Genomic DNA, 22,105 nt, shown 5'->3' on the forward strand with positions numbered 1-22,105 from the left:
GCGCGCGCGCTCGAATTATCGCACCTCACCGTACTCACCGTTCGTTGTATATTACCAGATGCGGAGATAAGGGAACGCGCGTTAAATGTTTCATTACCGGCCGGGCTCGCGCAACGTACGCCGGGATTGAATGTCCGGGACGTTGATACAACTTATAGCGTGAATTTCAAGCAGCCTGCGTGTGCACGAGCGAGCTAGCTAACTCGCTGCCGGTGCACCGCGATTCTGCCTCCTTAATAAGCGTGAAAGTTTAGTGTAACCCTTAACTGGCGAGGTGTATTTAACGGGAAAATTGCGATTTTCGATTCTGACAAGTTCTCCGAAGGGGGAACCGTGGAACAGCTCGGTGCGTGTGAGATGTTAAATGAGGTTTGTTGCTTACTTATTAAAGAGAACGTCAGCGTGAAAAATGACGTCGAGTGAGTAAGTGCACCGGTAACTCGACAAAATCATTTATGGTGGCTCAAGGGTCGAATGCACTTACGCATGTTAGATTAGTTTAGTATCGACGTCTCGAAAATTGGGTATTTCGTAGCAGCTAGACATCTGTCAAGAGTTATAAGCAATCTAACGATTATTTTCGATTTATTAAACGTACTTGGTACGCGATACCTTTAACAATACGATAGTAGTTTAAACTCATTATTCTCTTAAGCAACAACCGGTATATGATCACTTCGATGTCTCATTTTTCCAAGGATATAAAGATAACATGTCAGCGTATTTTCCTAATAAACTTGTGTATCCTGTTCATATTGAAATGCATGGAATTAGCACAGGTAAACTAGAAAGAGGCGTCTTGCAACATAGAAGCGATTAATTTGAATTCCAAAGTATAACAATTAAAAGCAAATAATCTAACAACAAGATGCATAATAGGTATGCATAATAGGTATCGGTATTACAATCTATCCATAGTAACGAATTTATGACAATAAAGTATAATAGATTTATGTGCTTCTACACTGTACATTGCCATACATTCGTATAAGATTTATCGACGGTCGGAAAAATTGTCATTAATTAATTTCATTTGCTTTCCAATGAATCTGTCCCTTTTATCCAGTCTGAAAATAGAAATCAAACCTCGTCCTATAACTTGGTGTCGGTAACAATCCGGCGTTGCATAAGTACAATAATAAACACCTGTAATCGGTATGAAACCGGTTCTTTAAAAACAGTTTGAACGCTGCAACAGCGTAAAAACTGGCGGACAGGCGTTTCACGCGGTCGCGGTTAGAGCTGTTGCGCTCGAAGAAGAACGAGCCGTCCTCTCGTGCCATAGTCGATGGTATATTTCGCTTTGTCTTATCCCGCCGGGGTGTAGGGTGTAAAATGCGTGTGGAATACGTGCTAAGACAAGGGTCACCGATACACCTGCCCCGGAGCTTCTAGAGCGCGATAATATAGGATTCTGATCCGACAACTGCGACCGGTATCTTCTTCTTCTCCCCTTCGCATCGTTCCAACCCATCCAAAGAACATAATGCCGTGTAGAGCAGCCGCTCATAACGCTCGGCGAACCTGTTGAGATATAGCCCGGGTAGTGTTTCAATCGCTAGGCCACGGAACGTCGACAATGATACGTACGCGCGCGTATATACCACGTATGCAAAACGTATTACAATATTGGATAGCCGGCCCATGCATCACGATAGTCGAAATAAATCAACCGCGAACAAGCACAGACGTGGCCGGCGGAGTCTTAAATAATTTACTAATTTTTCAATGGGTCGACCCTAAAGGTCGAGTCCGCGTCGAGTACCGCGTAAATCCCTTTGGCTATGCCTCTCCCGGCGAGCCCTTGCGTCTGAGTTCAATCCCAACCCGTTCGAAACTACGCGAGAAGTCTCTACGTACTCGTACTCTCGGATACGGTACGTTCAGCCCGTTGGAAACCGAGGGAAATCGCGCGATTGGTACCGTTGAAAAATCCCTACGAAACGCGTATCCCGTGCGTACTGTACTCTACGAGCTGGCGATAAAGAGTCATAGTTCTCTCTCTGTCTCTCTTTCCTTCCTTCCTTTTCTGAGTCGCGAAATGTTTCCGCAAAGGGACCAACAAAACGACTTGAGTTCGCATCGTTGCCGTGGCTGAACATAATGTAAACATCGGAACGAGCAAAAATCCTTACTTATTACCTTCCACGAGCTTTCCTTCTGGCCCAGGGTCACGACTCTCCATTTCCAAGCAGAGCTAAGCGACATTAGGTGAATTCGTTCCTCGGGATGTTTTATCGTTCTCTGGGTATACGGGAGGCATTCGAATCGCTGGCTGGCAGCGATGCGCAAGATCTTACAAAAGCGAGGGCATCGTCGGACCGGACAATGCCACTTGATCCCTCAGCCAGTGGCTCTGCGTTTCTGGTCTATTCCTCACCCCACGTGTCCTTTTTATTCCATCCCCTTCCCGTCGTCTCTGTTGCTCCGCTTTCGACTCGTATCTCTTTCTCACTCTCGTTATAATGGGCAAACACATAATAAAGAGGGTAAGCGCGGGCCGCGTACGCGATATGTGGGGCGTTTAACAATGGAGCACACCTGAGCACGGGCCGGTGCGTTTGAGATGGCTTTAGGGAGGTGGAGAAAAAGAGAGAAAGGGAGAGAGCGAAGGTACCGCATGGTGCATCGGTATGAAGCGTAGTGGGACGAAAAACGAGCGGTCCGCGGTGTACGGTGCGAGGGGCGCGGAACAATGCTTTCGACCTCTTCTTCTTCTTCCTTCTCCTCCTCCTCTACCTCCTCATCCTCGTCTTCGTCGTTGTTTCGTCGCCGTCGCCGTTGCCGTTGCCGTCGCCGCCGTCGTCGTCGTCGTCGTCATCGTCGTCGTTGTCGTCGTCGTCGTCGTTCGTGGCGGTGTCCCTTTTCCTCCGGCATCTCCTCGCCACCGAGCCAGGGTGCCGGCACGATGCTCTCCCATTTGTTCGCGAAACACCGAACACAGGCAGTCACCTCGTACGCACGTTGTCGTAGCGCAGCTTGGCATTGTCCGCGACGCTCCCTCTGAACCGGCCGCGCATGTGTGCGTCACGTATCTCTTTCAACTGTACCGGCTAAGCTGCTGCGCTGGAAAACTGCCACCTTCGAGTGTCCGGTCTGTACTTCTTTTTTCTTTTCGTTGCTCTCCTTCGGTTTTTCTCTTTAGTTCCTTTTCACTTGTTTTTCTTTTTCTATGAAGATGTTGGCCAAGACGTTAGTACATACCTATATATACTTACGTACGTCTGTCCGGGAAACTGGTGATTCTGAATGATGAATGTTCTTTTCAATTTCTCAGTCTTAATTTTGCTTCCTTTTCCGTTTCTTTTTTGTGGAAAGAATCGGTAAATCGGTAAAGGAAAAGAAAAATTAATAATTACACGCTAATTACACGTAAGAGTAAAGTAATGTTATACGCTGAAATAAAATTATCCTATTAATTATTAATGTCTTTATTGACGTTTTCGTTGAAGTCTCGGTAAAAAAAAACAAATTATGCATATTTAATTTGAATCCAAGAAATTACAAGTAACAAAATATTCCGTACAGAGCATATCTGAGCGTTGTAAAAAAATGTTAATCTCATTCTAAAAATGATTTGCATCGTGCCTGTGCAGATAATTATAAATAAACGTAACGTATATGTAGATATATTTAAATAGCGAAGGAGGAGCAAAAACGGTCATTGCAGATTTATCGAAGTATCATAATATGCAACGCGATGGATTTAAATAAAACGATAATAGATTACCACAAAAAGTAATATCACGACTTCATGGACGAAAGAAGTAAGACAATTTATACATGTCAGAACTTAATTAATCGTTCTAGAAATAGCAAGATTTTTTCGATTAAATCCTTTTTACACGTTCTGTAATTTTTGGTGATAGAATCATATTCGCAATGAGATCTCTCTAATTAAAAGATTCGGAGTTCAGAATACAAAAATATCGCAAAGCTGTTGCAACAGAATTTAAGATTAGTAAAAAGTGAACCTATAAAGACTGAGATTAAAAATAAAATGTAATAGTGGTGGAAAATCAAAGTAGGTCGTTAATCTTTCATTCCGCTTATTGAACCTGTGTCAACAGCAGCACGAATGATCGTTATTGCAAAGCCTGGGACGATAACGCGTAGAAACTAGCGTAGCACGCTTACGTTGCGCTGTGAGCGGGTCGTTAAATACGTTCGTTTACACGACAACGTCTTATTAGTCGCATTCGTTCGTTACGTAACAATGATTCGAATCGTTGGTCGCGTTACACATTAACAGAACGGAATACATCGTCGTGTCGCTCAAAGGGGAGGAATAATGAACGGTTTCGATCTCGAGAACCCATTTTTCTCCACCGTTGCGCGAACTCTCCACCCTTTATTTGCTTTTTCCACGTAAAGTTGTGTAACCAGGTCATCGTATTACCGAAAAAGAATACGCACAATTTGGTATTTGTTGTAGATAACAATAGAACAGATTTTACATTTATCATTTAGGATTCAATTGTTTGAAGCTGTTTGTGATTACGGATAGTAGTATATATATACATATACCAAACAGTTAATCACGAGAACAAGCAACTTAAACTAATACTGTCATCTATACTCATTTTTATTCGCATTAGCGGTAAAACCCCGTTTTTGTTTTTTCCATTTTTTCTTTCGATCAAATATTATTATGCTCGCCTTAGAGAGATATTGGTCGAGAGAACGTCTTCCTTCACAACAACGAGCTGGTTTTCCATACGACTTCTCGCAGTGGTCAACAAATTTTTTTATTGTGACGTTTATTCGAGCGGGAACGCGAGCTTCTGCTCGTTCAACACGTATCTTTAACGACGGATATCGCGGCCCAGGTCGTTTCACGTTCGACAAAACCGGTGACGACGTTAACCGCGTTTTACTTTGATCTGTTGCACCACAGGCACTTTCAGCGTTAATTTTTCTCTCTTTCTCCAGCAAGGGTCCCGCTCTGTCGCGCTCTCCGCTCGTGACGAGAGATCATTAACCGGCTTGCGGACTCGCCGTGCTCGGATATTAGAATTTAAATCGTCGCTGATATAATTACGAGCAAAAGCTGAATATCTCGGCCGCGGAAGAAATTACGACGGCGATCCGCCCGGGCGAAAAATTAATAAGGAGATCCCACAGGGTATTCTACGCGGCCACACTAACGTTGTTATTAACGCGTTCGATCGTCAATCCCGATACACACTAGCTACACGTCTATTTTCAACTACAAAGCCATCTTTCTTCTTTTTCTTCGTTCCTCTGCTCGCTACGCATCTCGCGTATCAGCAGAATAATAATAATAACGATAATAAAACCACTTGCTCGTGAAACAACTCTTAAAATGATCAATCGAGCGTTCGATTTGCGGCATTATAAATCCAGGGCTAATTAAGGTGGATGGTGAAGCTCGACGGGAAGATCGAGACGCGGCTCATCGAGTCGGCAACCCGTTCCACGACCAAACGGAATGTTAACAGGCACGTAGATTCGTATTATCTCCTGGAGCCAGGATTTTCCATGACTGACATTGTATCTGGTGCGTTTAATCGTCGCGGATTCTGCATCCGCGGGTCTCTTTAGTCGTCCCGCCCGAATTACGATAAACGACCGCATAAACTCGCGTACAAACCGCAGGTAATGTCACGAAGACCGAGAGAAGTTTCTTGGCTGAGGGAATCTCGATGGCTCGAGGTATCGTTCGGAATGCGCGTAATCTAACGTCGATTCGAAAGGAGAAGAAGCTGGGCTCGCCGCTCGAGTAACCCATTATCGTGCTAATGAACAAGCTCGACCGAAGATGGAACGCTTCAGAACGGATTCGTGAGCAATGAATCCGATATCGGCTTCGCGGAATATTTCCGTGGACCGAGTATCCGGCGATAGCATCCGACGAATGGGAGAAATCGCCTAGTCATCGTTCGGAATGATCCCCGCCCCCGACTGCCCCTCTCTTCAATGTCCTCGTCGTTCGTACGAACCTCCGGGCGAAAGTATTTTTTTCACGGGAGCCGCGAGAAAGGAGCGGACCCTTAAGTACCGTTCTTTCGTTCCTCGTCGACGCACCGCTCGATTCGTGCACGCTTTCATTGCCGTTGGAATGCGATGGTTACTTCTCTCGCCCGTATGCGCGCCGTAGGATCGCTCAAGGCCGCCGTGGCTCAGGTGAACGGATGAATGGATTTGTCAGATGAATGCTCGGCATATAAGGGCGCATCTTCTTCAATTACCACTCACATGTGTCCAAATACCGTGTTTTCTTTTCGTTCCTACCCATGTTTGCTATCAATAGCAGCTGTGTTATGCTGACACTATCATCGAAAGGTGGTCGGCTACTATTGGTGGTTATTTGGTTAACGGAAGAGATATGTATAGCACTGATTAGTTATAGCATTGTGACAGGACCTTCCTTCGTACAATCTCAAAAATAAGCATAGTTTCATTATTAATTGGAATGATCAAATCTGCAAATCGAGTAATGTAGCAACGTAAGATGAGAATGAGCAAGCTGGTTGTATTCTTTGTCCCTATGCCGATTGTGTATCGGTAGTTAACTCTCCTTGTGCTCCATGTGTCGTGTCCACGTTGAAAGCGATTGTTTGCCGTTCGACGCGGCTAGATGAATCGATTCGTTTCTGCGTGTCGGATTTTTTTTTTTCGATTCGCCGTAGACACGATGAGTCGTGTTTTCCATGGCTGCTTAATAAGTCAGATTAATTCCGCGTAGATCGATATTCATGAAGTTACTCCACGTGTGTGCGCGGTCATTACATACCTTGTTAGCAGTAAATTAGATTCTTCGTGGTGAGAGATACGATGAATTTGAGATATGAGATTCTAATGATATCATGGCTGAATATTGCAATAATTCATTCTAAAGATGCACCGCATTCGTAGGTTTATCTTTCCGATGGCGTTGCTATCTTTCTCTAATTGCATATTCTAATCTAACTGTTCCTCAATCGTTCGCATGTTTTTAACGCTCTATCAAATTGCACACTGCTGCAGTTGTTTTTACGAAATTGTAACTATGGTAGTTACACACTATATCATTCACTAAATTCTGCTACAAGTGTTCTTAAATTATTAATTCTCCGAAATGTTCTAGAAAAATTTTAAAACTGATCCATCATTACAAAGATAGTTAATCTTTACACAGTGTCTATTTCATTCGATTCCCTGTAAACATTTACAATCCCACTGTCGATATGACAAGCAGAAATGTCAATTTACGATCAGCAACGATATCTACAATTACCAAGTACTTAGGTATTTATTGCACAAAGATCTCCATATCTGCGATCTACAACGAGAACGACACGTTTCTAGCAACATAAATTATCCTAATACAAACTCTACAAACATTCTCTCTCCACATTACCAATTCCTCTACATCCATCTCATTTATGCATTCTAATCACCACTTTTAACATTCATTTCAAAAAAAATTCAACTCAAAGTCCACGAAAAAGTTCCACTTGTGTCGTCGAAGGTTCGAAACGACCTCCGTAAACATCTGGTCCTGATAGTGAAAATCGTGAGCAACCTGATCCGAGGGTCGGAGCTGGCCTAGGTCCGCATAATGGAGGCAGTCCGTTAACAATCGCGTAGAAAGACGCCGCGGCGGTCGGTTTTAGATCGAGGAATATTGGGGTATTGTAGGAGCGGCACCTAGCGCGGTGTGTGCGTGTGTTGACAATGGGAAGCCTAGTGGGTGCGTTAATCCCATATGTAAGCTCGCTCTGTGGGAATATTTCGTCAGGCTGTTGGGGGTGGGTGTGCTGACGAAGGGGCGGTAAAGAGGGGAAGGGACAGAAACGGTAGAAGATGCTGGAGATCGGGAAGGCGGGTAAGAGGGACTCTGGGTCTATTGTTGCATCCTGGCGATATAATCTGGGGTACACGCGATGCCTCTGTCGGCGAACCGAGACAGACGGAGGTGACTCGCGCGCTCAAAGGATCGCGCGGTGCGTTCTTCCAGGCTCCTTCGTAATTGCCGCGAACGAACGAACGATCGTAAGAGCGAGCGAACGAACGAACAAATCGCCGGACAGATCTCCGCTCGCGAGCTTATCGGACTTCGCGGCGCGCCTTTGTTCGAAATCGATAAACACGTTGCCGAAGAATCATTTTCCATTTTCACTCGGCGATCGATCGACGGCCGCGAGTACTACGCGCGAGATACTCGAGACCCGATAAGGGTCGCGCGAGTCGAGGGGTTACGCTTAGAGGCGTTTCTCACGCGTCTTTTCTCCGCCGGATAGAAGAGAAATCAAGTGAGGAAGAATCGAATCCTGTTAGGTGAGATGGAACCGTTGTTTCTTGGTAAGGCAACGTGTTCGACGGGTTGGGCCGTGGAATTCGGGAAGTTTGCCTGTGATGTATTTCTCTTATCGTTGTGTAGGAGTGATGCATGATGCTGTCAGAGTATGGTATGTATTAATTATGGTTATTGTCTAATCGGAAAAATTTGAACTGATGGATCGAAGAATAGGAAACATTTCGCGCGAAAATCAAATGATAAATACCCTCTTCGTCTCTCCTCGTATCGTTTCTCGTTAATTTTCTGTTTAAACTGGACAGTAAAACAATTTTCCTAGTTTCTGGGAATAATTCTCTGATACAACGTAAGGCAAATAAACGACTAGATCTCGTGTAAATAAAAACCAGTACGATTATAAAGGGTGGGTTTAAGATGACGGGTTAAAAACGCATTCCGTGTTCCCGTACGTAAGAAAGAAGATGAAGAGCACGAAGACGCTGAAGAGGAAGGGTCGCGGTCCCATTCTGGTAGCAATTTCTGCTTGTCTTTTCCCGTTCTCGAAGGAGCCATGACCGTGCCGTATCTCACCTGCAATTTCATCCTTTCGGTCGAGTGGTTTCGAAATTCCAGCTGTGACGGACGGGCGACGCCAACGACGCCGTTCCGCCCGTAAGAGTTCTGGTTCTAATCTCGAGTCCGGATATCGAGCCAGTGTACGGTGTCGTCGGTGATCGGTCAGGGGATCGGTCTCTCGGAAAAGTGGCTGGCCACTTTTGTAGGCGCACTCTGGCGAACGTGGGAATGATTTTGAGAGAAGGGCAGGCCGCGGCGAGATCAGGACGAACGCTAGACGGAGAGGGAGAATCGAGGAGATAAAGAGGGACAGAGAGAGAAAGCACCTGAACGCCTCTTCGAGCCAGTTCCGTGGCGTCTTGCTTCCAAGTCTGTGTGTGATCCACAGCCTCGTGTATATACGTGTACATAGACGCCAGAAGAGAAAGAGAGAGAAGGATGGAGAGAAGGAGATGGAAGGATGCGGAGGCAACACACGTGTTGTCCCGTGTATGCGCGTTCATGCAGTTTGTAACGCGCGGAACAGGTATTCCCCCATTGAAATAAGGTAACGTCGCGAATATGAAATATACCCCCTTGTACAACTTGATAATCCGTGGTTACCATAAATCCTGAGTGATTATCCGCGTGTCTATTTATAAGCCTCGTGGCGTCGCCCTCGCCTCTCTGCCCACCCCTCGTCTTCGCGCCGTTCGTGTATACCTCCCTCCTTATCCCTCTTCCTCCTTTGTTCGGATATTCATCCACCCTCCCAACCCCCGTCCTGCCGACTCGTTCTCCATCGCTATTCTCTCCTTCTTCAACCACTGGCGAGGATGATCGCGCCCAAAGGACCTCTCGCGCGTTTCTACCTATATGCGTGTCACGGCCTTTCATCCTCCTGTGTGTCAAGCAGAGAGAGAAAGAGAATAACAGGGAGAGAATCCTTTGGAGATACGCTCGATAGGATTAATCGGCTTACGAAGACACGCTCTCTCCGCCTGCCGGTCGCCAAGAGAGAAGAATATGATTTGTTGCCGAACATTCGTCCGCACCTGCGACAAAAATGGCGTTCGCCCGATGACGGGGCTGAGAGAGCTTTCTCCTTCATCGAGGAGAGACGTACTTGTGGTAAACTGTAGATGTTCAATGATCCAAGTTGTCTTTCCAAGTTCTTACAGCAACGAATGTTTCCTGTAAAATTCAGTCTGTCCCTTAATTTTTTATCGACGTAAAAACGTTTAACATCCAATCGTTCCACATTACGAATGATAAACGCGGTAATTCGTCCATATTTCAATTGAATATCGATAACCTCCGAGAAGAAAAAAATAAGAGAGTAATAATAATAAATGACAAACTTCTGTACATAATAATCGTGGTCGTTTTGATCGAGTGGCGCAAGCACGAACGGGACGTGAACGTATACACGCGTGTGATACGTTGCTTAACGTGTGGCGTGGTCCGAGAGCCGGAAACGGTCGAAACGCGAAACACGTCTGTGCACTGTCAGATTAATTGCACCCGATTCGTTCGCCGCTGTATCTGCGCGCTCTCGGGAGGCGATCGTTCGAACCTTAATGCATGGAACGAATTAACAGTTTGCGTTTGAAAAAAAAGGTCGCGATAGCGATCTGTTTCGAGCGAGATCCACTTCTCCGATGTCAAACGGAATTCCACGAGCTCGTGTTACGGTTATGCGAGCAGATGTACGCCTTTCGACGATAACAAGTGCTCTTCCGGTTTCGCCTGGCCGCCCGGAAACCACGTTCGATCCCGTGGCGCTCGCGTCGCACGCCATTCCGTCTATCGTTTCTGTTTCTGTTTTCCTTGCAAAGCTGTTGCTGCCGCGCGCTGGAAATATCGGCGCCGTTTCTCTTTTGTCAAACAGGAAACGCGTTCCACGAGAGTGTATAAAATTATATCTGCTCTCAGACATCTAATCTTCGTATCGCATCTATAATATATCATTCCTGACAGGACCATGCCTCGTTGCGTAATTCCGGGTTTCTTGCGAATGAAATTGCTCGCGATCTTAGCAAACCAGCCCGTTTTCCTACTACCAGACGTAGTTACATACATAGGTACACAGGCTGATTTCTTCATTAACCGCCTTCCTCAAATTCCATTCGTGCTCGATACGATCCTGTAAGGATCGTCTAGATGTTGAATAATCTTATTCTTCGTATCTTCGACTCGACGCGTTAGTTTTGTCATATCGGAGGTTCATAAATTAAGAAAGAATATTATATTTATTGGTTTTGTGAATTTGAAGGTGTGAAAAATGTAGTAACTGTAGCAATAAGAAAGAAATATGTTCGATCGTGTGTATCTTTACATTTCTTTTCGGACGATAAAGCAGCACAGGTTATTTTTCATTTCTATTCTTATAGAGATTAACGGACCGAAGGAATTATAACGTCTTGACAATCTCGATAAATTTTGAAGTTAGCGATGCTCGTAAGTTCGTTTTCATCGTACACCTGGTGCAAGCGAATTAACATATAGCTCGTATCTCATTATGAGATGTATGTTTTTTGATACGACTCGTGCTTTAGTTCCTTTCAGAAGAAGATTTAACAGAATGGCATTTAATGGTACATGCATATTACCTGTCGTTGAAAGTAAGAGCATTTAATTCAAGACTCGATAAATTTTCTTTTGACGAGGGGAGATAGTATTCCATTTTTAAAACGCGATGATGCTATAATTTTAGTTAGTAATTTGTGTTATATTATTTATGTTCGCTTTATCATCTTGATAGTATCGATATCATTATTTCATACTCATCGCTATTTCATCAAACTTTCATTTCCAAAATTAAACTCGGAGAACGAATAAAAGTCGTACCTTTGATATTTCGATTAATATCTTGGGATCAGATAAAGCGTCGATTTGTGTCAGAAAAGTCGAGGAAAAGGGGTTCGTTCGAGCGTCTATGGTTCGCGTGGACTTTGCGTCTACGGGACGATATCGGGGCTATCCTCGAACATCGCCAGAGGCGCTGCGTGTTATGCTGCGGCAAGCTATTAAAAACCCAAGTTATGAATGAAAGCCGAGCTGAAATAGAATGGCACGCCGTGCTCCGCCCACAAGAACAGGTACAAACACCACGAACGATAAGCTTAGCTCAAGTCCAATGTCAGAAGATTCCCTAGAGGCTAGAAACGAATCCTTGTTCGCCAACCCGAGCTGATATTTCACGCGGAAGCGAAAATTATCGGTTTTTTGGTGTTCGGTTAGCGTGGCAAACGGTTTTCGATGATTATGATTTATGTCATTATTTTAAGCTGGAAAGTAATTTGATGAACTCGAGGGACAAGAGAAAGTCGGTTCTGAGAAGATTTTTTAAATTCTGATATTTTGGTAGAAGGCTATGAAAATTATGTATAAAAATGGGGTGCAAAAGACGTTAGATCGATAAAACAAGCTGTCATCGTTAATCGCTTCAACTTATTCGTTTAACAAGAAAAATTCGCTTCCCTTCATGCGACTTGTACAAATGAAAAATTTCTCCAATTTCGTAAACCTTAGCTCCTAATTGCTTAACTTAATTCGTCTTACGTGAACGAAAGAATTCACGGAAGTACCGACAAGGTCACGAGGAAACATCGTTCGATCGTGTAGCGTTGATTTACTCCGGTCGGCGGTGTAAGGGGTTCGCGCGTCGTAAACCCAAATCACGGCGGAGCAAATTATGCGTAAACGAGCTGGACGGAACGACGGGCAATACATCGGAATCGTACGGCGGGTCGCCGGAGGTTCCACGCGGAGGGATCGTGAAAAGGGCACGATGCCCGACTGTCTGTCACATTCTTGATGTCAGCGGGCCGGAGAAGGGCCGGTAGTCGAGCATCCTGACGATTCAATTAGGATTCAGGCATGCAGCAGAGGTCCGGATCTCTCCTCCGTGTGCTGTTCGCCTGGCCCCTCTCACCTCCTTCCTGCGTCAGCTTTCTTTACAGACCCTCCTCGGCTATAATCGATCGTCGATTTCACGAGAGATCCGGCTGGCCGTTCGCGTGGCCATTGATGTACGGGGGCTGATAGAAAAATACTGAGAATTCTCGCGTATGCCGATGAGGATCTTTATAAACATTTGCAATTTTCTCCGAAGCAATTACCGATCGAAGTCGTCTGATATTTTGAAGATCTTCCGTCACATTCGAATCGTTTTAGAAAAACTTTATCATCGAAAACACTTTTATATTCGATGAAATCTGTTTTGATTTCTGAAATAAAGTTTAATTTTATTCCGTGACTTCTTTATCCAAGCTTATCGTTGCTACTGTCAACATTGCTGAAAAGTAGATTGTTAAACGCGTCGAACAATGTCTCCTGTATCTATATCGGGAGAATTCTAGATTTCGATTCACAAATATCATCGACGTAGCTACGAACACCGGAGATTTTACGGAAGTTATCGAATCGTTGGCGGCTAGATGGTCGCGGGTGAGCTTCTTCGAAATTCAATAACTCCCGCGTCCCTGGCTCTATGATTAACGAAGGCTGCGACCGCGTCGATCGATACAGAACTATCCCTTTTACGTATGGAAATATCGTTATAATCGTGTACACAAACGAGTCCGCCGCGGTGAGACTAAGGAAGAGGAAGCAAAGCGTTGAACCAAGGGGTTGAAAGCTTGGACGAGGCCCATCGGCGAGAAGCGTCGCGGGACAATGGAGCAATCAATAGGGTAATGTGAGGACACTTTATCGAATTATCGATGCGGTCGACACTGGCGTACCTACGGTCAATGGACACGGGTACCCTGCTTTTCGAACGAACCCTTTCCCCTTCCCTCCAACACCCCCGCGCGGTCCTCTTGCACTGTCTTTCTCTCTTACTTCTGACCAACCGTTCTCTCGCCTCTGTTAACGTTCCTCCGGCGCTGCTTTCTATCTGCCTATCCGTCTCTCTTTCTCACGGTTTCCCGTCAATGTTCGTTCGCTGATAAAGTGAAGCATCCGTGCCGTAACAAGCTCAGTCGCCCTTGACACTTTGCCCAGTTAATGTCCACCGGGCACGCGATAAATCCGCCCTCGAACGCTTTAATAACCGTGTCGTGTTTGTGTGTGCGTATACGTGAGCATGTGGTAACACGCGAGTGTCTTCCCGTCGCGAAATTCATTATTCGGTTCGCGTTCCGTGACCTCGTTCCTCGATCGTAAATATCGTCTAGAACCCCCTCGAATCTCGAATCTTCCTTTGCCCGTGTCGGTCGACCGATGGAAGTCTTAACGAACTGTCCAAAGACTTGAAATTTGTAAAGTACGATGTTCTTTTCACAGCGGAAATATTAGATCTTTTTGTCGAAGTGGATCGATGGAGGATGGGCAAGAACGTGTTCTCAGATTCTTCTTTTCTCTACGCACGGAGGCGATCGCTCGCACAGGTGGCAGGGATCCTCGCGTGGAGCTCGGTTCTCGTTTCACGGATTCTCGATCCGGAGATCATTAATCACGTCGGTTCTCCCCCCGGACGAGCTGAAATCTCTTGGCTCGCGACGCAAAAGACTGCGAAACGCAGCTAGAGGAAACCCGGTCGCGAGTGGGTTTCGCGGACACTTAACAGGGACGATGGTGGGCCGATGCTTTTTACGCGGACGTGATCGCATATTTCATGTCACTTCGACTCGATCGCTTTTTCGTTTTTTTTTTTTTTTATTCTTCTGTCAGCTCCGCTCTGTTTCTATATGTCGAATATACTTATAGGGTGAGATAAAAGTAACGCAACTGGAAATATTGTATAGAAAATGCTGCGTATCGTGGTTCATTATGCATCGAGAAGTTAGTCTTTGAACAGATTTGTGTACCAAATTCTTGGCTGATTCTAAAGGAGCAAATCCGCCAGAGGTGAGGGCAAGAAATTAGGTAATGTTTTGGAGAATAACGAATTTAGCGATACGTATGAACATGGAGTAATAGTTGGATGGTAAAAATATCAAAGGGGAAGGACTAGTTATATTAAAATCATCGATGGTAAATTGCGCATTGAGTTTGTTTATTAGTCGACTGATAAGCAACTTGAAAAAAATGATAATTCAATTTCGTCGTTCGTATAATTTAGCAAACAGGATAATTGCTTCTATGAGACATAAAACAAAAATTCCCTGCTACGACTATCTCTTAAATCGTTTAACAAGGACAGATACCATAAACTTCTTTTACCATTCCTGATAGTTTCATTGTTAATCATTTTAAAGCTGTGTTACTTTCGCGTCACTCTGTATACGTACATCGTTCGAGCATGGCAAATACACACAGAAGCGTACGCAGTTGTAATTGCCGCGTTCGGTGTTCGGTGTTCTTATCTGGACGGTGTGTCCGCGGCGAGTCGCGTCGGGGCCGTGTCGCCTTGGACTCGGCGTGTCCGATTGACCGCGTGTGAGAACACGATATCGCACGAATGAGTTATGATCCTTATTCGAGGATTTGCATACCGATTCATTATGCGCCGGTAGAAGTCAAAATTGGAACGCGACGTGGCGCAACGGCCGCGCGATCGCGCCACCTCAAGGCTCGCGGAACGCGACCGAACGATAAATCAAACACCTTCCTCCCCATGGCCCGATTTTTTATTTTTGCATCGATCGGTCACCGCACGTACCATCGTCCCTCCTTCTATAATATCGCTGCTGCGTATAATATCAGGATACATAATCAAACGAGGTAAAAGGTAAGCGCTGCAGAGAAAAGACTAAGAAGGAAAGAGTAGGCATGGCGAGACGAGTGTAACGGACTTTTCGAAAACGTCCTTCGGCGGTTTGCCGCGCGGCAGGTTATTATCACGAGTGTGCCTACAAACACGGCCGGCGAAGGCCGTGCGCACAGATGTTCTAAATTGCGCGCAAACAAATCACTTTGGTACCATCGACGCACGCAAATACAGTTGTGCAATGACTCGGCCTGTTAGGTAATTCGATTTATGTAACGGTGCCGCGGCTATTGTTCACGCGTGTCGCTATTTCGCGCGTGATCCGTTCGACAGCCGCTCAGGAGAAAGAGTACTTATCTTCTGGTATTACGTTATACTCGGTTCTTGCCTAGCTGTTACCGCGAGAAATACGTATAACGAAGGAGAGATATTTATTTCCGTTGCACACGTCGCACGGGGTATCGATTCAATTAATTTCGCGGTCCTCCCTGGGTAGAACAGAGGCAAAATAAAAAGAAGAACGAAGCGAGAGCGTCTCAGCTTCTCTCTCGAGAAACAAGACGCGGAGAAACGGATGAACGGATTGTCCGAGATAAGAAGAGATGACAGGTAATTCGGCCGATGGAAACGAGACAGCCGGTTACGGTGCCCTGAACGCGAGCCGATCGCCCTCTCCGCGCGTCTTAATCCTTCTTGCGTTCGATTTGCCCGCTTTTATCGATCCTTCGCCGCGATAAGGCCGACCGGATCTGTCGGAGCTGACGGATTTTTCGCCACGACTAATTGGCCGATGCAGATGTTTCCGAAACTTGTTCGAAAATCGTATACATTACACCGGAACGATAGTCACGATATATCGTCCTCGTATAACACCGTCTGATCGGCTTGGAATCGGTTTCAAGTCGGTTTCGAGCATTTTCACCAGGCACCTGTAACCGAACCAAACTCGTCCGATCAATGAACAGAAAACAGAGGTCGATACGCGTTCTGCTCTCCGGGCTTTACCCCACTTTCATCCCTAGAACAGAAGTTCTAGAAGGTTGGCAAGTCGATGGGCGGAGGGAGGAGAGCGAGATAATACTCGCGCGACTGCCTTAAAGCGTGCGTACTCGCGGCTTAAACAGCAACAGCAGCATCAGCAGCACCGGCAGCACCAGCAACGAAGTACACCCCTCCACCAGGTCCCGCAGGCCGTTTCTTCTCCTCTCGTCTCTTCTCTCTGGTCACTCTCTTCTCTTACCTCGCTAGTGGTTAGTCTTGGCTCCCTCTTTTCTCCCTCTAGCCTTCTCGCTCTCTCCTGTCCACGTACCTTGTCTCTAGCGCTCTCTCCTTCTCCCTCCGCTCTCCCTCCCCCCATCTCACCTGGTTCAACCTGCGAGCCGCGTCTCGGCCCTCTTTCTCCGTCGCTCCGTCACCATCTCGGTTCCGCCACGGCTTCTCCCCGAGTCTCTTTAGTTTTGTGCGCTACCTGCCTGCCTTGTGGCTCGCTCGTATCGTATCGTATCGTATGTAAGTGAGGCGAGGTGCCGTTGGCGGGATGAGGCGAGGCTAGCCTGATGCTGGTCTATACCTGTGTGTGCCGCGGTATGGCGTTGTCTCCTCGCGTGTAGCCGCACACACTGCCCTCTTTCTCTCTTTTGCTTTCTTCCTCTCTCTTCTGTTGCCTTCCCTTCTCCCTTTCGCTTGCTCGCGTGCGCCTGTACGCGAACGCAGGTACGCACCGGCGCAGGTACGCAGCCACGACGACGGCCACGCACACCGGTGCCACGGTGCGAGCCAGAGCGAGAGGCCAAACACGCGAGAGCAAAGACACGCACCACAGAGGAGACGTTCCGTTCTGTTCGCGGCGCGCGTACCTACATACCGGTATGTACGTATGTATGCACGTACTTAAGTCCCACTATGCATGTAGGTAATGCGAATCGACGAATACACGTCCGATACGGTCCCGTCCGCGTGTATATACGTACAGCGAAAGCACGTTAGCCGTGGCGCGCGCGAGAGAGAGCTCACCGATTCCACCGCGAGAGAGTACGCTTCGGGCCTTGTCTGTGTATGGAGTCGAGGCACGCGATTGTGTGTGGCCGGTGCACAAGAGCGTGCTAGCTCCCCTCCCTCCGGAGCCACACTCCACCTCCTCCTACCTCTCTCAGCCTCTACCTCCTTCTTCTACCTGCCGGCCCGGCCGACACACATGTGTATGTGTACCTTGGTCTTCAGTGTAAGATCTGAACCAGCGGAGAACGCACGCTATTGTTATATCATTATCATTGTCATCGTCCGTGGCGATTCGCGCCCGTCCCCACCGTGTCTCGCGGACCGTGTTTTCGCCCGAGTGTCTCCGCGAAAACAGCCGGACCTCCCGAGGAAATTCGACAGCCCGTTCGCCGCAACCTCGCATTTTCCGGGTGCAAGCGAGCCCGCGGAAACCAGAGGAGAAACCGCGCGATCAGGAGAGATCGCGGTGCACGCGCCGCGCGACAGCCGGCGCATCTCTCACGCGCGACAGCCACGCTGCACCTCACCGCTCCTCCCGATCTGTGCACCGGGTCAAAGGATGACGGGACAGACGGCACCTTCGCCGCGCCCTCTGACAGCAAGCCGCGCACGGGGCGGCCCGCCCGTCTGAACACGTGGGAAATCGCTGCCACCGACACAACTCGCCTCCTCTGCTTCCTACTTTGCCGCCCTTTTTCGGCGCGCCGCGTGACCAACTTTCACGATCCACCTGTTCGAAAGTTCCGATTTTCCTAGTGCTTGCTTACCTTCGATCGTTTAGTGTCACGCGTTCAACCACGAAACTTACGATCGATACTCGATCGATCGCGGTCGGAGTAACGTCGTCGAGGAGTCGTCGATTGGATTGTGATTAAAAGAAAAACGTTTGGCTCGATAAAAGAGCAAAAGTGCGGGTATAAATCGACGAGAAAAGCTTGGTCGATTCGTTTCCTGCTAACTCCCGTCCCCGTCCCCGTTGCTAGCCGATTTCTCCGTCCGGGACACAGAGAAAGAAGACGTCGACTGGTCGATTAGAATCGAGGGGACCCGATGACGGGGAGGAAGAGAAGGAGGTCTCGGGACTCGACGAACGAGATGGGCAGGATTGATCGGAAAGAGGCTATGCTTGACGCCTAATTAAATCGATTAGACTTTGGGGTTAATTGTTCTGGAACGTGAGTTCCCTTGCACGCGTCTGTCGCCGCTACCGTTATCGTCGTCGTCCTCGTTATTCCGTGCTTTCAAGTGGTGGTTCGTGTGTACGCGAGACGAACGATCGGTTCGGCCATTCGGTGGACGAGAGGGAGAAATCGACGCGTCGCCGATCGTATCGAAACTATTACGGATCAGATCGGTCGGCCAGTGAGTCTAGGAAGAAATTTCGGTGCTAAGTGACGATTCGTGTTCGACCACGCCGTATATTTGGCATTCGTATCGGCCGAACCGCCGGTGTCACTGCTTTTCACCAGCGTACTCTCCCCCGTTTCTTCTCTTCTTTTTTTCCCGCTCTTCTGCTTCGTTCGTTTTTTTAACGTTGTTGCCCTCCCAATTCCGGTTCTTTTTTTACTCTCGTTTCCCCAGGCAGTTTACTCTCGTTTCTAATCGTTCCTTTTCTACGAGCCCGCCCGGTCGGATTGAACCGTCCACGACACCGGTTGTCATCGGCATGTGAGTCAAAGTGAACAACAGCGTGAACAACGACTGGTGTCCATTGTTGCATTCCGTGGTCAGTGCTCTGTGTCTTGCTATCCTTTCTCGTTGACAAACAGCACGGGTCTTCGTGGCTGTAATCGTGGTTGGCCCGAGTGACAGGCCTGCGTAGACCGGCTTCCAAGAGCCGCTAGAACGCCGCGGCTCCGACCTCGATGATTACTCAATTAGTTCAAAACTCGTGCTCCCATAGTGTAAACTGTGAAACGATTCGACTAGGTTCCAGAGTGACTGGGTGATCGCGTCAGTGTGAACGGGATAGTTCCTTGGAAGCGAAGTTTCGTGTGTCATTCGTTGCTAAATATCGTGATCCGACCTGGGAAATCCGATTATGCGGACAAACAGTCACGGTGATCGATGATCCACGCGATCCTCGACGCTTCTCACTCGCGGAAGCAGCCAGTTGGAACCGACGGTGAGTCTACTAACGAAATTTTCACGATTTTTATGCGGGACTAGCTCTTCGCGAAAACGATAACGCTACGTTAGACGCAAGAAACTTTCCAGTTTCCCCTCGAAAAGGTAACTCCTGTCCGAGGTCTGATTTAAAGTGACAAAAACGTGGCCTGACCGGGAGTGTATCTGTCGAAAGGTATCTCCTAATAAAGCAACGTAGCGATAAGTGAAGAGGAATCGGCACGCCGACACGAGAGCAACGTTCCACTGCGGTGCATCGTGTGGATGCGACGTGTAAGGAGTTCCCTCTGCTTGGATCTGCTTGGTTCGTTTCGCGAGTCGTGAGTCCCGCGAATTCGAGGCGAACGCGACCGGCAAATGGAACGATAAATCCTTCGATTGTCGAACGTCGATAATCGTTTCGCGGCGGCGCTCCGTTGTAGACACGCCGAGTGAACAAACATCGTCGGACCCGACTTGTTATCGGTCGCACGTGATCGGCCCCGGCCGATTTCAACCGGTGAAAATATTGCCCGGCTGTGCTCGGTCACGTTTATAATGTAACGCCGTCGATCGCGACACACAGTTGGGAATCTTTCGGTGAAACTTCATGGCGTGATTATCAGCCCGGAATTCGTCACAAAAATGCTTCGAAAACTTCTTACGTCTTGAGTGGATCGTCGCTTTTCAATTTGGTACTCTTGACGATGGAAGTTTGTGTGTGATTACCTGGAATGGATTACCTGGGCAAGGTTTTGTTCGCTGAATGGAACTTTATTGAGTCGAAGGGTTCGGAGGAAGTATCGTAACTCTTTTAACATGAAGAGTATTGTGAAAATCTTCTATTCGTAGGATATCCATAGAAAAGTGAATAATAGAAAATATCGTATTATGACGCGCGATATCACATAATGCAAAAATATTTATATCTATCGAAAATTCCATAGTAAAGAATTGGAAAGAAACGTAATGTTACCGTAACTGAGTTTAGTTAGAGATAATCTTAATTAAGATACGAAGTATGATTCACGAAACAATTAACAATAGCATCCCCACGTTCTTCGAGAATGAATATCGTTCTGACAACTCTTCCATTTTTATCTACGTATACGGAAGCTGAAGCTGAATCAGCCGCGTCATCATGCAATATGACGAGTAGAAAACTATGCATTTGAGAATCATCGTCGGAGAATTCACAAATATGCAAATATGTTGTGTGTTTTTCTTGACGTTCTACCGGCATTTTTCCAGAAATTTTCTTAAGTTATTGTCTACTACCGAATGTGATGCAAATATGTTATTATCAGAAGGTTAAAATGCATTGACGTTGAAGCAGAAGTTGTTAAAACTTTTTCCTATATGACGAATAGACAGCTTTACCTGTTACATTTTTTGTACTTATTGTTATGACTATTAGGAGAAGATCATAAATTTGCTTAGTATTCATTTCTTCATCAATAAACGTTCCAGTGATTTTTTTCTGAAAGTAACCTTTCGTTTCCTTTAGTTTACCAACAGTACGATGTTTTCTTTGGAAATAGGTTTCCAGCAATTTCTCCGCCTTGCTATATTGGCAATAATCTTTTTGCTTGGTTCAATCTTAAACTCTTTTTTCAATTTCGACGTAATTTGAGTCGTCATTCGTTCCTTGTGTCAATTTGACATGTTATAAACGTAAAAAAGCAATACCCTGCACATCGTTTTATTTTCTTATGGTCGATATTAGCAATCCTGTATCTGGATATGCAAGAATTTCATTCTTTTGTTTTTAATGAAAGTCTTTGCACATGTACGATATTTTACATTATTATGTAAACCTGAAATTATAAAAGACGAATTAAGTGAGAAAAATGAAGGCTAGATGAGGGTTAAAAAAGGTTTTTGTATTAGTTATCGAGAAATGCCACTCGTAATCGAAAACATCTAGCACCGTACACCAATCTAATCTCTGGCTTTTGAGCTATAATTTATACTTCCTCTATACTCTGTTTCGATTTGTATCTTTTTGTTCTCAAACAAGTTTCTTCTTGTAGCTTCGTGAAATATAACGCGACGAAGTGTTCTCGGGCAGAAAGCATTCGTTCCGCGAGACGTGCGTTCCGACCCGTGGAAGTAGTAAATTATTAATCAGTGTTGCTAATTACACGTTTCTATCCTGACTGGAAATTCCCTGATATCATTGCTGCTTGTTATTGATCTCGCAAGACACCGACCTTTTCTAATGCGTTTAATTAATCCGATTGCGTAAGTAAAACGATCGGACCGATGCGTTTTCGAAACAGAAACCCGCCGAGCATAACGATTTGATCTTCCTGCAACAACCTGTATGTTCAGGATGCGAATTAATGCTCTCGTTATTTCTGGATTTTTTGTCAACCTCCAAGGCAAGTTCCCTGTTTTTTCGAACCTAAGCAACTAGCATAAGACAGGTAAAAAAAAATTGAGTATAGTCGCTTGATATTGTCACGAATTTCCTCGAATTCTTCTTAACTTTCCATTCTTCTTGAGAAATAGGAAAATGTCACAGCAGCGTAGATCCAGCCATT

At 46.2% G+C, this 22,105-nt stretch overlaps 1 protein-coding gene across 3 annotated transcripts in view; it reads left to right on the plus strand.

Annotated features, from left to right (window-relative positions):
• Positions 1-22,105, plus strand: part of LOC117230969 (transcription factor SOX-6) — a 324,156-nt gene that overhangs the window by 118,607 nt on the left and 183,444 nt on the right. The window lies entirely within an intron of this gene.

Source organism: Bombus vosnesenskii, unplaced genomic scaffold, assembly GCF_011952255.1.
Source record: "Bombus vosnesenskii isolate JDL3184/JDL3185 unplaced genomic scaffold, Bvos_JDL3184-5_v1.1 scf7180000013262, whole genome shotgun sequence".
Taxonomy (NCBI): domain Eukaryota; kingdom Metazoa; phylum Arthropoda; class Insecta; order Hymenoptera; family Apidae; genus Bombus; species Bombus vosnesenskii.